At 36.1% G+C, this 14,907-nt stretch overlaps 1 protein-coding gene across 3 annotated transcripts in view; it reads right to left on the bottom strand.

The window, feature by feature from the left end:
* Positions 1-1,319: 1,319 nt before the first annotated feature.
* Positions 1,320-14,907, bottom strand: part of MBD-like (methyl-CpG-binding domain protein 2) — a 131,047-nt gene continuing 117,459 nt past the window's right edge. The window contains exon 7 of one of the 3 annotated variants that reach the window (XR_016547382.1): positions 1,320-1,445. The gene's annotated coding sequence lies outside the window, so the exon portion shown is untranslated. The remainder of the gene's footprint in view (positions 1,446-14,907) is intronic. The other 2 variants (XM_090381188.1, XR_016547383.1) reach the window with 2 other exon arrangements.

The following is a 14,907-nucleotide window of genomic DNA, read 5'->3' as shown; positions in this document are numbered from 1 at the left end:
ATAGACTATATTTAGTAAAATGTTTGCTTATTCTTATTTATTGTTTTATTTTTTACCATTTAAAACTCCATAGTTATTTTTTTTAAAAGTCAAGCAGCCATACCATTCAAACTCAAAACACATTTGTATGAACTTTTGTCATTGTTTTGAGGTTTGAAACTGATCTTGAAAATATGGCCCCCTTATTATGAAATACTATTTCATAACAAAATGGTGTCTTGTAAATTTCTTAATACATTCCAAACTGTTTTATTATTCAAAAAAGGTTAAAAAATCTTGTCTAATAGAAAAGACGATATCAAAAATATAACATATACCAAGCAGATCACATACACTTATCTCTGTATTAAATAAAAAAAAGCTAGTCATACAATGTCAGTCTGAAATAAAAATAAGATATCAGATTTATTGATATAAATCTGATATCTTATTTTTCTGATATCTTTTTTCAAATCCAGAGATATCAGATTTATTGATATAAATCTGATATCTCTGGATTTGAAAAACGTAATTCCACCTTTGCTAAAATCCAGGGGGAAAAAGTTCTGTAAAACTAAAAAAAACAAGAAACTGTTTTGGAAATGTAGGAAAACCAGATAAGTTCATAGGTATGTAACAGTAAATGCAGTATCTTAAAAACATTATAATATATAAATCAATATACATTACAAAATACACCACTATTAATTGATACTTTATTACTGTGCTTATTGAAATGAATGGCAAGTACATCCGGTGTTATGGCATCTTACTAAGAAATGATCCATAAAGTGTAAAATCTAGATTCAAATGCACACCTTATTGTAATCATGAAAAGCCAACAGAGATGATAATAACAATTTATCACTGGGAAAAATATCAGACACTACTAAGAACAACTAAAATCTCTGCTTCTCTCTCCAGCAAATATCAGACACTACTAAGAACAACTAAGATCTCTGCTTCTTTCCCCACTTCAAACTTTATCTTAATGAGACCTTGCAAATATATTTACTGCCAAAAACTAATCACTTTAGAACTAGCCCATTAAAGCTAACTTTATTGAGGGAAATGAGCTTTTTATTGGTTTTGTTGAGTGGTTCTGCTGCCTTTCTTAAAAATAAAAAAATATGTAACTACTCTTAATCATTACAGCTTCAAACACTTTCTTCTTTCACAATAAAAAATGTAAATACAAAAATAACCATAATTTGATATAAGAGTATACACATATCTACAATAAAATATTGGACATGGACAAAGATGTTTTATCTTCCATGTTTCACCAAAGAATTTTTAAGCAGCATCTTGAAATATTGGAACTGTCATCTTTTGCATAAAATTAATATGGTAAGAGTAATCACAAGTGCAGAGTGTAGATAATTTACACAGATCATGGTAATGAGACATATTCCTCAATATACAGATAAATGTGTTGTATTCACAGCACTTCATTCCATTTAAGCCTAACAAAAGAAATACCGCATTTTAGTGACAAAAAATAATATGCAAAAATAGAAATAAATTATATATTAATCATATTTATTGTCCAAATTAAATATTATTAATATTTTTACTATATCAGGCAGACTAAATAAGGAGCCATCTATAATACAGAGTAAACTATTCTATGAAAACAAAAATGTGAGCCATACTTTCAGGATCATCAACTGTCATAGAATGGCTTATGCTACTAGTTTTTTTTTTTTTTTTTACGTATATAGGGATCACATAGAGAATAAGCTAATTTTATTACAGTATTTGCATTTGGCACTAAACTACGAGAAGAAAAAGAATTAGACAAAAAAAATTTCTAGGTTTCCAAATCATTACTCAAGATCATATAAAGAAAAACTACTATCCTTTGGTCTATACAACATACTGAAGCACAGAGTTATAAATGTCAGCACAGAACACGTATGATTTCAAATGTTAGCTTACCTAGGATTCTTCTGTCTGGATTTCTGTTTGGATTGCCTATTAGACATCAACTAATTATGATTACTTCAAGAAAGATATTGTTGCAGACTCTGCCCTCTTCAGAAATGTCAAATCATACTTTCTTTTTATAATAATGACCCTGATATCTGGATTTAGTTGTCAAGAGCATTTCCAAAGCTTCATCAAAAGAAAGAACTGAAGTGCACTTTTCACATAGCTGAATATACACTCAGCATCCCTAAATATGAGGAGATATTGAAGTACGTCAAAAATACTATGAAGAATTGCTAAAATGTGATTCATTACTTTGGATAATTTTTATACTTCAAGTTTTCTTATATACTTGTAAATTCCCTAACCAAGAACTGCTGTACTTCAGTTCTTCCTTCTTTCAAAATACCAACCGATAGGTTCTCACACAGACATCAACAGAATCAATACTGCCAAATATAATATGGCCAGGCCTTGCGTAACGTCTTACTTCAAAAGGATGTCAGAAGATGCAACCTTCTGATGCCAAGAAAGTTCCAGTTCATGATGGTATTTCTCCACTTATTCTGAAAACAAATTACAGGAGTAACCTCCTGAGCTTACTCCTGTAATTTGTCCATATCCAACCAATTCCTAAAAAGGTTGAAAAATTTCTCCCATCCAATGATTGTATCATTGCACTTACCTCTACTCTTTCCAAAATAATGGAGAAATCCATTAACCACCAACTCTTAATCTATCTTGAAAAACTTTCATTTTTTTTTTTTTTTTTTTTGGTAGTTGTTGGCGCATTGGCATCTGTGGCCATAATGCACCTCCCAAGGTTTTTTTCAGTACTTTGATCCAAGCCCGAGGTGGGATTCGAACCCACGACCTTTGGGTTGCCAGGCAGGTACTTTACCCACCCAGCTATCCCGGTCGGCAAAAACTGACATATGTTTAATGATCACCAATATGGATTCCAGTGTTGATCCACTGGTGATATATTGGTTTATGTTACCCATCTACAAACAAATTCAACAGAAAAGTTGGGTGAAATTCAAGCAGTTGCTCCAAGGCTCTTGATTGTTTGGCATAAAGGTCAACTAAAAGAGTTCCACCTTATGGACTGCTTACTGTTTTTTGCAACTGAGTATCCAGTTTTCTCTCAGAATGTTTGCTGCAGATGATGGTAGATAGTTCTCTGTCTATTAACTTCTCCACTACTTCTGGAGTTCTCCAAGGTTTAGTTATTTCTCCTAATCTTTTCCTTTTCTATATTAATACCTTCTTCCAATGACCGGAAACACCATCCATAGTTTTTCTGATGACAGCACATTGCACTCCATCTTCCAGTTTGAGAAACCTTGCCCTGCACAAACAGTTTCAAATTCCTGAATATCCACTATCAATTTCTTAAATGCTGATCCCCAGGTAATGCTCCAGTGGGACAAAGATAATTCACAGTTAATTTCAATCCTTCTAAAACTCAGTCCTGTCTTACACCTTGCAAAATGGATTTTTCTAGTCCTATGCTATCTTCTACAACACCCGGATTTCTAGACAAGATCACATACAGTACTCTATTAACCATCACTTAACCCCACTATGCCACAATGCATTGTGATATTGGCGCCATGTGTCACTCGGTCTTTGTTTACAACTCATTGTATACGGTTGTACTTTAACCTCTTGTTTCATATTTTAATAATTTTTATTTAGTAAACCCATTGAAATGACAGAGAAACGTAAATGAGTAGTGGTGGGATTATCGCAAAAAATTGAAATAATCAATCGTCTAAGAAAAGGTGAAAGGACCAGAAGTATAGCATTGGTTTATGGAATAGGAAGAACAACAGCAAATGATATAAAGCGTGATGCAGACAAAATTGAAAACATGTCGAAAATGGAAACCACTGACGGTAATATTAAAAGTCATAAAACAATGAAGCTTGCTAAAAATGAACAATTGGATACTGCAATGTTTCAATGGTTTGTTCAAAAATGTAACCAAGGAATTCCATTTTCAGGACCTATAATAATCGAAAAAGCCATTGAAATCAATAAAAAACTGGGTGGAGATCCTTCATTCAAGGCTAGCATCAGATGGTTGGACAAATTTAAATTGTGCCATGGTATTCGACAGTTGTTGATCCAGGGTGAGAAGCTAAGTGCAGATAGTGCAACAATTTTAGTTTACTGTGAAAAACTGCAGAAGGAAATAGCTGATCGAAGTTTGGTTAAAGACCAAATATACAACTGCGATGAGACTGGCCTTAAATGGAAGGCACTGATTCAAAAGACACTGGCCTCAAATGACTGAACATATGGCACCGGATATAAGACAAAAACATCACATCACTATAATGGTATGTGCTAATGCCAGCAGTAGTCATAAATTGCCTTTTGTTGTTATAGGAAAATCAAAAAAGCCTAGATCATTTAAAAAGATTAATTTAAATGCTTTCCCAGCTAAAAAATTTCCCACAAAACAACACGTGGATGGATGAGCCAAGATATATTTCATGATTGGTTTCATAAAATATTTATACCATGTGTGAGATCACATTTGGCATAAAAAAGGTAGTAGTAGTGGCATGTGATGCAAGAAAGCATGTGTATGAGCTTATGCAGCATCAGCCAAAAAAAAAAAAAAAAAAATCACACCATTCCCTCCAAATGCCTGTCCAGTTCCTCCTTAAATTTATTCAACCTATCTATCAACTTCCACAAAAGTTTACCACAATATGCAATGCTACTGATGGACAATATGCTTACTTATCCCATACATGTATATAATTTAAAAAGCGATGATGGCAAAATATCATGTCACTTTCTATCAGCAAACACATCTCTCATTAACTGATGGACTAAAGTGTGATTGAAAGTATGAAACGTTATCACAAAATGTTCATTCGAAAACTTGTTTCAGCAGAAAATAAATTAGCATTAGCATTAGTAGAGGCATTTGATGCAAGAAAGCAAGCTTATGCAGCATCAGCCAAAAAAAACAAAAAAAAAACCACTTCACCCCTCTGTTCGTTCAAAATACCTGTCCAGCTGAGTCTTAAACTTATTTAGGCTATCAACCTCCACTACAAGGGATGGAAGTCTGTTCCACCAACCAACCACCCGCTGGCTAAAGGCAAATTTCCGCACGTCTATCCTACATCTGTCTTTCCTCAATTTGAATTTATGCCCTCTCAGGTGATTTTTCTGAGCTAGAGGAAGAATCCCATCAGCATTGAGCATGCTCAAACTATTCAAGGCTTTATACACCTCTATCAGATCATCTCGCTGGTGCCTAGTCTCCAGACACTGTAATTTGCAAAACTTGCGCCTTTCTTCGTAAGAGCACCAAATTAGATGTGATAGAGTTTTGGAAAAGCTACACTTTAAAATATGCAATTTTCAATGTCACCAATGCCTGGAATGATGTTCCAGTTCAAACAATACAAAGAAGCTGGAATAAGTTGTGCTCAGCAATATACTCAACTGACATAGAAACCATTCCAAAAGAAACTGATGTTTTGCAGTTATGTTCGAATGTTTCTGGTTTTAAAAATATTTTGATGGAGGAAGTAAATTATTGTCTGGATATGGACAAAATGGATGTCAGATATGAAATTTTATTCGACAATGAAATTGTGTAAAGAGTGATGACAATTTCGGATGATCCTGAAACTGAAGAAGAAAAAGCTGCTGCTGATGGAACAACCAACATAATTAGCCACTGTGAAGTTAAAGCTATGTTGTCAAAAGGCATTGAGTGGTTCGAGGTACAAAGTGGTTCGAAGAAGCAGATGCTACACAAATGTTATTTTTGCATAAAGGTCGTAATATTGCCTCCCAAAAGGATCAAGGGGTAATAAACCAAAAGAAATTGACTGACTTTTTTAGAAAAGAAATTTAATTATGTAATATTGTTTTCTTTTAAATTTTTTTTATGACATTACTAGACCAATTTAAGTCAAAATATTAAAAATAGGTATGTATGTAGATATCTGTACTATGATTTTTTGATGACCTGGTAAAAAATAAATAATAATTAATGTTTAATTAATTTTCATTAGGTTATGTATTATGTAATAAAATAAACAAGTTAGATGACCCGGTCTATTGTATGTTAATGTTTTTAATGTACATATTCTATTATCTGTCTATTCGATTATTCATCATGATCTCTATCCCATACACCGAGAGATAATTGAAGTTCTACTCTATCTCTATTATTCTGGCTTTTGATCTCTTTTTGGCATGTGCACATCACAAATATTTTGCTCTGCAACTAATAAACCGGATTTTCTCCTTTGCTCTTGATGTTACTTTTCTTCTAAACAGCTACTCACCTTATACAAATCTCCTCTACCATGGAACACTGTTTCCACATCTAGGGCAGTGCCCCCCAAGACCTCTCTCAGGCTTCTAGACTACATTCAAAAGAGGGGGCAATTAGGTTAACTAATGATCCATCTCTTGCAAAGTCTTGCCATTCTGTCTCGCAGATGTTCTGTTTCTGCTGCATGCCTTTTCTATAGATACTTCCATGGGATGCTGACTGGTTGCAGCATGTTTCCGAAGACTGTAAAGTCTCCGAAAACATGTTGCAACCAGTCAGCGTCCTTTTACTGTTCAACTTCAAATTCACAGATCTAACTTTCTTCTTCCTCATTTATTCCTTTAACTTCCATTTTGTGGAACAACACGTGTTTCCCGAATATTACAATCTACAGAATTTCAAGTGTAATGTCAACAAGTATTTTCTTTCATTTTCTCAACTTTCAAACTATGCATGGTACTAAGTACTATAGGCTGTAATACCAATTGTGTTTGAGGTTTTCATTAAAAAAAAAAAAAAAAAAAACCATTATGGTTTATGAAAGACTGACGGTGCAGAAAGTTTTACAGCAAGTGACTGATGGCGTGAGTATTAGGAAAAAAAATGTCATGGTATTCATGTATTGAGCAAGGAGAGATTACCCACTGATCAGTCTACTGCACTAAAATGTATAGAAGAATTAAGGTCATTTTATAAGCATAGAAATTCACTGGAGAACAACTCTACAATGTGGACAAAACAGGCCTAAATTATAAAATGCTCCTACAAATACAATGTTAAAAAAAAAAGGAACCTACAGCATTAGGAGGAAAAAAAAAAAAAAAAAAGCAGTGCAACTAGAACTCACAAACTGATGCTTTTTTGTTGTTGATAAATCAACTAATCCTAGAACTTTTAAAAATATAAATCTTTCACCTTCACTAGTTTACTGCCACTCATAAAAATTAGAATGGATTTGTATTCCTTCTGTAAGTAAATAAACACTTAAAAAAAAAAATAAATAAATAAACTGACCTATAAAGGCTATTCTCTTTTTGATAATGCTCCTTCACATCCCTTGTGAGAAACTTAAAGAATGGTACATTATGTTTTTACCACTAATGTAATCAGCCTATGGATCAAGGAGTACTACAATGTCTGAAGAGATGATATAGGCAAAACTATTTGAGTTCAATTTTGGAAAAAATATATGATACAAATATAGGTCTTACAGAATCGTTATGTCGTCAACATCAAAGACACTTTTACAATACAGCATGAGCATGGAATGTGCTCGTGCTATATTGTAAAAACATCTTTGAGAAAACTTTGGCCTTAGGTTGACAATGTTAATGGTAAGTCCTGAGAATTTTATGCTTTTTTTTCAACAAAGTTATATGTTCTCCAACAAATCGTCTCCAATTTGTTTTACTGCAAAAATACAAAAAACATAAAAATTTACATAAATCATCACTGATTTTATGTAAATGAATGTACATGTATACATTTGAAGTGTAAATAAAATTCTCAAGCTATGTATACTTTTTTATGATTCCCTGCTTAACTGACTTTATAAATTAATTGACCAAGTACCAGTCCTAATCATATCAAATAACAGGGCTTCTACTGTATTATTATACAGTGAAATTTCTATATTCCAATTTCTGTCTTGGAAGGTGTGATCAAAAATTCAGTGAATGACCTTATAACTCTCAAATATACAGGTGTAGCTAAAATATTATGAATGGAACTTATAGCAACTTCTTTTGGGCGTGGACACACCAAATTTTAACTTGTAATGTACTAGTCCAGCAGAAACCTGTTTTGAATGAATACTTATTTTTCTCATTTGTTGTGTGCACTGAAAATGACTAAATCTGAACAAAGTGCAAAATTAAATTTTTGAAAAACAAAAACATTTCCAAAAACTGTGTAAAAGCATTCACAAAAGAAGACCTCCAAAAATGTTTTGACCAGTGGCAAGAATGATCAACAGTGTTGCAAATGATGACTACATCTAGGGCAGTCATAAATATTTATTCAGTGATAAATATTTATCACTGAATAAAATGAATTTTTTTGAAACATTCATTCAAATTCCTGATCAAACCTTGTATATAAAAATTAAATTGTAAATTGCATAATAAAACGAATGAAGAGCATCAAAAACTGTTCTTAAACTGATATGGACAAAGGGCAGTCATGTGTTCTGTGTGCTCCTTCCTGCTATCGGCTGGCTTCACTGGTGGAATGCTATCTGCAATGACTTTTAGACAGTTAGGACCAATTCCCCAATAACTGCTTTCCAACTCCAGTACTGTGCCTACTGGTAATAAGTACAATACTGGAGGTGATTAGAGTTACTGTGGGAGGAGATGGAAAAAAGTAGAGGAAGGGGAAAAAGAGGATGGAAACCTTATACTTCCGGTAGAATTAGAAAACAGTATTAGTTTTGGAGGGGTAGAGGGTTTTGATTTATACCGTTGGATGAAGATTAGATGTGGAAAGCTTCAACGTATTCTCTGTGTTATTTTCGATACCCACATTTCATGATTTTTCAGGTTGAAATGATAGTTTTCAGATATGGAATGGTGTACCTCGTGCAAAACTTTGTAATCCAGCCTAGACTTGGATGTAATATTTTTGACCTTGGCATGTCTACTTATAGATGTGTTTCTCTTTTCAGAAAAGAGGAAAGTGAGTTGAGGAGCTGTTTTAACATGGTGTTAAAACCTGTTCTGTTGAAGTGTATTCTAATATTGTGGTCTCTGGGCATTCGGCCATTTTTTTCATATATTATGGACTCTAGGTATATGAGCATTTTTTCCCCTACGATAGTGATGGCTGAGAGAGTTTGTTTGTTTGTTATTTTGGTTTTTAGGAGCATTAGCAACTAAGGCCATATTGCTCCGGGATATGCGGTGGTCATTTCCTGACCTTTCCGCATCCTCCGTATTTGGTGGTGACGGGCTCGAACCCCGGTCTAATCAAGAAGCGTGTGCTATGCACTGCTGCTCCTTCCCACCTGGCTACGGAGGCGGCTGGCTGAGAGAGAGAGAGAGAGAGAGAGAGAGAGAGAGAGAGAGAGAGAGAGAGAGAGAGAGAGAGGGGGGGGGGCAGCCAGTATATATGTATGTGTGTATTTATAAAAGGGATGTCAGAGAAGACCACTTCAACATCAAAGCTCACCAGCATACCCCCCATGTCCTACTAATTTATGCAAATCTACCAATGAGACTAGGAATTTTTGAGGGTTGGGTTCTATTGTGTTGGAGACATAAAATAGGGGGAAAAAAGAAAAAGACATTTGGAAATAGCCTGTTCCAGGTGGCAAGTGCTACTTATGATGGAATGGAATGGTACTCTTCCTCGTAAACTTTAATGCTTTCAAAAATGATGGGAGAGATTCTGAATTGCTTGGGAATAACTGCCTGAGTTTTCTTATCAGTTTTGTTCCCTTTAAAAGTAGTTTTTCTGCTTATTTTTATTGTTCTAACCAGAGTGTGCAGTCTGTTAGCTTAATATACACCGATGAGCCAAAACATTATGACCACATACCTAATATGATGTTGATCCTCCACGTGCAGCCAAAACAGCTTGTACCCGGCAAGGCATGGATGCTACAAGATTTCTAAATGTGTCTTGTGGTATCTGGTACCAACATGTAACCAGCAGATCCTTTAACTCCTGTAAGGTCCATGTTTGAGACGCTATAGATCAGAGTTGCCGTTCCAAAACAAACCACAGATGCTTGATGGGATTGATGTTGTTGTTATGGAGGCTTAATGGCACATAAGCTGCTAAGGCTATAATGTGCCTATTCACTTATTATATTAAAACATGAGTTTTCCATAAATCAGAAGAAAATCTGAAATCAAAAATAATTAAAAAGTCCAGTTTGCCTGAGAAAGTAAAAAAATTCAGAAATATTTGCCTTATCACCAATGAGATTTTCAAGAGTTATTGGTTTATGAAGATTAACCAGTGAGATCAAGGATGAAGTTCTGCCTTGTTTATAATAGAGGCAGCCAATAAGAATATGTTTTACAGTCAAATTGTTAGAACAATGTGTACATTGTGGTGGATCATCTCCTGTGAGTAAATGAAGGTGGGTCAGATGGGTATGTCCTATTCTTGCCCTTGAAAAGACTACTACTACTTCTCGTCTCGATGTACGGACACTGGCGCTCCAAATGGGGGATTGATGTCTGGGGAATCTAGAGGCCAGCACAGTACCTGGAAGTCTTCTTCATGTTCTGCGAAATAGTCTCAAACAATCCAGGTGGTGTGGCATGGCACATTATCCTGCTGAAAGAAGGCACTGCCAGAGGGGAAGACCGTTGCCATGAAAGGGTGTACCCGGTCAGCAATGATGTTTAGGTAGGTGGTAGACGTCAGAGTGCCCGGCACATGGATGACTGGACCCAGGGTATCCCAGGAGAACATCGCCCAAAGCATGACACTGCCACCATCGGCTTGTTTTTGTCCCACAGTACATCCAGGTGCCATTACTTCCCCAGGTAAATGACCCACATGTACCCAGCCTTCCACATGGTGCAACACAAAACGTGATCCATCGGGCCTTCTTCCAGAACCATGCTTAGCATGGGCACTCGGAGTGGCCTGTGGGTACACAGCCCCATTTTCAGCAGGGTTCAGTGTACAGTGTGTTGTGACAGATTACTCCCGTCACCAGCATTCCAATTACTGGCTAGTTGCGCCACAGTCACCCTTCTGTTGCCATGTACTATCCGGGAGAGCCTTCGCTCACCTCGAGTATTGATGAGTCGTGGTCGTCCAACACCTCGCTGGCGTTTCATGGGTTTCTCCTCCTTGGACCACTTTCGGTAGGTACTGACCACGGCTGACCGTGAGCACCCCATCAGCTGTGCCGTTTCGGATATGCTCTGACCCAGTCACCTGGCCCGATTTGACCTTTGCCAAACTTGCACAAGTCCGCTGCCTTTCCCATCTGAAGAACAATAGTAACACTGATTAACGGAGCTGGATATTAGGTGTTTTTTATACAGTGTCCCAACCTGCGCATGTGCTGTAGTTCACCTACAGTTGCTTTGATTTGCATAACGACTCACTGATCATAATGTTTTGGCTCATCGGAGTAAGTGGTAATGTCAGTTAGAATGTCTGCTAACTCATTTTCACAATCAGTTCTATTTCAGGATGATACCAGTGCCTTCATCAGCCTTCCTTTGTGAATGGATCTGTCTTTCTTGAAGGAGTTTAAAGAAATGGTTCTCAACCAGGAGTCTACTGATTGCTGGGGGAAGGAGGAAGAAGGGTATGTGAAAAATAATGATAATGATTCCTACTAGTTGTTGTTATTTGGTTTTTAGGAGCATTAGCAACTAAGGCCATATTGCTCCGGGATATGCGGTGGTCATTCCCTGACCTTTCCGCATCCTCCGTATTTGGTGGTGACGGGCTCGAACCCCGGTCTAATCAAGAAGCGTGTCCTACGCACCGCTGCTCCTTCCCACCTGGCTACGGAGGCGCCTTTCCTACTAGTACATGTGTAGGTGCCTGTTTTTTTGGTATGACTAGTATAAATCACATTGCTATTTAGACTGCTTATGTCAGCACCTTCAGTCAGTGTTGGTTTGGAATTTATTAACATAATTTTTGGTTCTGTGTCCAGTACTAAAGTGGTGGATACAGAACTGCTGATCTAATGTGAAAAAGTCCTCGAGTCATCGACAGGATTCGAACTCGGGCCTTTTCCGTTTAGTGTGGAAAGGAGAGTTTTCATTTTATAAGGATTCGGGCTAGTGGTGGGGGGGGTTGTTATTCTGATTTTCCTGGAGGGACTGTTATCATTTGAATTAGCATTAGCATTAGTTGAGGCATATGATGCAAAAAAGAAAGCTTATAAAACATCATCCAAAAAAAAAAAAAAAAAATCACCCCATTTGAGTAACATTTTGTTACTCAAAATGTTTGTCTAATTCAGCCTTAAATCTATTTATGCTATCAACTTCCACAACAACAGATGGAAGTAATTTCCAGCAATCAACTACACGCTGGCTAAATGCAAACTTCCACACATCTATTCTACAACTGTCCTTCCTCAATTTGAATTTATGGCCCCTCAGGTTCATAATCTGAGCAAGAGAAAGAATCCCATCAGAATTGAACCGTTCAACCCATTCAAGGCCTTATACACCTCAATCATATCACATCTCAGGCGCTCAAGTCTCCAAACGCAGCAATTTGCAGAATTTAAGCCTTTCTTCTACCCTTAATGCCATGCCTCTCCAATTTTACAGCAGTCTTCCATGTGCAACAGTATCAAAAGCTTTCCTGAAATCCAAGTACAGGCATACCTCGGTTAACGTTACGTCTGATAACAAAGCTTCGATATAACGAAGTCCGCAATTTCAAGCCCCATTTAACATAAAAAAAATTTTCCAGTTTAATCACCTGAAATCTAAACAAACTGAAGAAATCACGGAAACCTTTGGGGCTTCTCGTGGTTGGTTCGAGAAATTTAAAAAAACGGGCCAGGATTCATAGTGTAAAATTAACAGGAGAAGCTGCAAATAAGTTTCCAGAAAAACTAAAGGAAATAATTGAACGTGAAAATTTTCCACCAAATTTTGTGTTCAGTGTTGACAAAAGCGGTTTGTACTGGAAACGGCTTCATTTGTATTGAAGAAAAATCAGCTGCTGGGTTCAAAGCAGCCAAAGACCGTTTAACGTTACTCTTTGGATCAAATGCCTCTGGCGATTATAAATTAAAATTGTTATTAGTTTACCATTCAGAAAATCCGAGGGCGTTAAAAGGTAACATAAAAATGAATTTACCTGCAATATGGAAAGCAAATAGAAAACCGTGGGTTGCCAAGGAGTTATTTACTGATTGGTTTGTTAACAACTTTTGTCCTGAAGTAAAACGGTATTGTCAAAAAAACAACTTTGAAGAAAAAGCTCTTTTGTTGTTAGACAATGCTCCAAGACATCCTACTGATCTTAACACGTTGGACACATGCATTCCTGTCAAAGTTCTGTTTCTTCCAGCAAACAACTTCCCTGATCCAACCATTGGATCAGGGAGTAACAGCATCATTTAAAGCTTATTATCTGCATCGAACATTAAGCAATTTAACTGAACTAGAGGATAAAGAGGAAATGACAGTTAAAACTTTTTGGAAAAACTGCACCATTAAAAACATTGATAGTTCTGGGAAAGAAGTCACTAAGAAATGCTAAAATGGAGTTTGGCGCAAAATATGGCCAGAAGTTGTACTAGAAGAAGAAAATAACATCCAAGAAATTAGAAATTAAGTTATCCAGATGGCTCAATCAATAGGTTCCAAAAATGTCGATGAAGAGGATGTTAGAAATTTATTGAATGCAGAAGATGATGGTTTTTCAGTGGAAAATTTAGAAAACCTTGTTAACAACGAAGACAAAGATAATGAAGACGAAGTTAAAGAAGTTCCTGCCGAAAAAGTATTAACAACCAAAGATTTAAAAAGGTGCTTAAATGACATTGAAAACGTTTTAAATTTTTTTAGTGAAAATGATCCTGATTTAGGAAGAAGTGCTATTGTTAAGCGATCAGTGTTAAATGCAATAACTCCGTATAGGCAACTGTTAAATGAAAGAGAAAAAAAGCATAAGTAATCAACTTTAGACTCATATTTTAAAATGTGATTTCACTTTGTATGTAAGTTGACTGTTTATTTAATAAAACTTTTCTTTGTTCGAAAAAAAAGCTTTTCATTTTCTTTACGTAGGAACGTATCCCTATTCTGGCCATAGTATTTTTACCTCTGAAAACGAAGTTTCGCTTAACAAAGTAATTTCGTGGAACGCATCCTATTCGTTATTCGAGATATGCCTGTATATGATATCAAAATTAGTTTTGGCATTCAGTTCCTTCATGACAACATCATAGTATCCAATCAAATTGGTCAGACAATACTTCCCTTTAACAAGCCCATAATAGTTAAGACACATCACCATGCTGTGTCTTAACAATTACTGATGTCTTGTCTAGATGATCCTGCAATGCTTCTGTATTTTCCCCAGAACATAAGTTAAACTAACAGGTCTGTAGTTACTCGTGTCACGTTTTGAGTCCCCTTTGTGAATTGGTGATACATTTGCACACCTTCAGTCCATAGGGACCTCCCCTGAGACCAAGGAAGCTCTCATAATTATGGCTAAGGGTTTCCTTAAGTCCTTTGCTGCCTCCTTTAATATAACTGGATAGATCCCATCCACCCCAGGTGCTTTCCTTATGTTTAACTTCAACAATTTCTCCTCCACTTTGCTTTCAGTCATTACAAAATCACTTAGCTCCCTGCTAGCGTTTGATAAACTTCTGGCACTCCCCTCATTGAATAACTCCTCGTGTTGCAATATGGCCTTAGTTGCTAATGCTCCTAAAAATCAAACATCAAATAACTCCTCGTGTGTGAATGTAGATGCAAAATACTCATTCAGTTTATCAGTTACCTGAGCATGATCATCAATAGTCAACCCATCTATATTAAGTGGTCCAATCTGATTCATCCCTTTTCTTCTAGAGTTTACATAAGTAAAGAATTCATTGCTGTTTTTCTTTGCATCCCTTGCCAAAGATTTCTCGTAATCTGCCTTCGCCTGCCTAACCGCCTTTGTGACTTGATTTCAGACTAGTCATAGGCTTCTGTGTTACCTGATACTTTATATGC

This window comes from Mastigoproctus giganteus, chromosome 9 (assembly GCF_048544385.1).
Source record: "Mastigoproctus giganteus isolate SK-2022 chromosome 9, ASM4854438v1, whole genome shotgun sequence".
Taxonomy (NCBI): domain Eukaryota; kingdom Metazoa; phylum Arthropoda; class Arachnida; order Uropygi; family Thelyphonidae; genus Mastigoproctus; species Mastigoproctus giganteus.
This window is presented reverse-complemented; position numbering and strand designations above follow the sequence as displayed.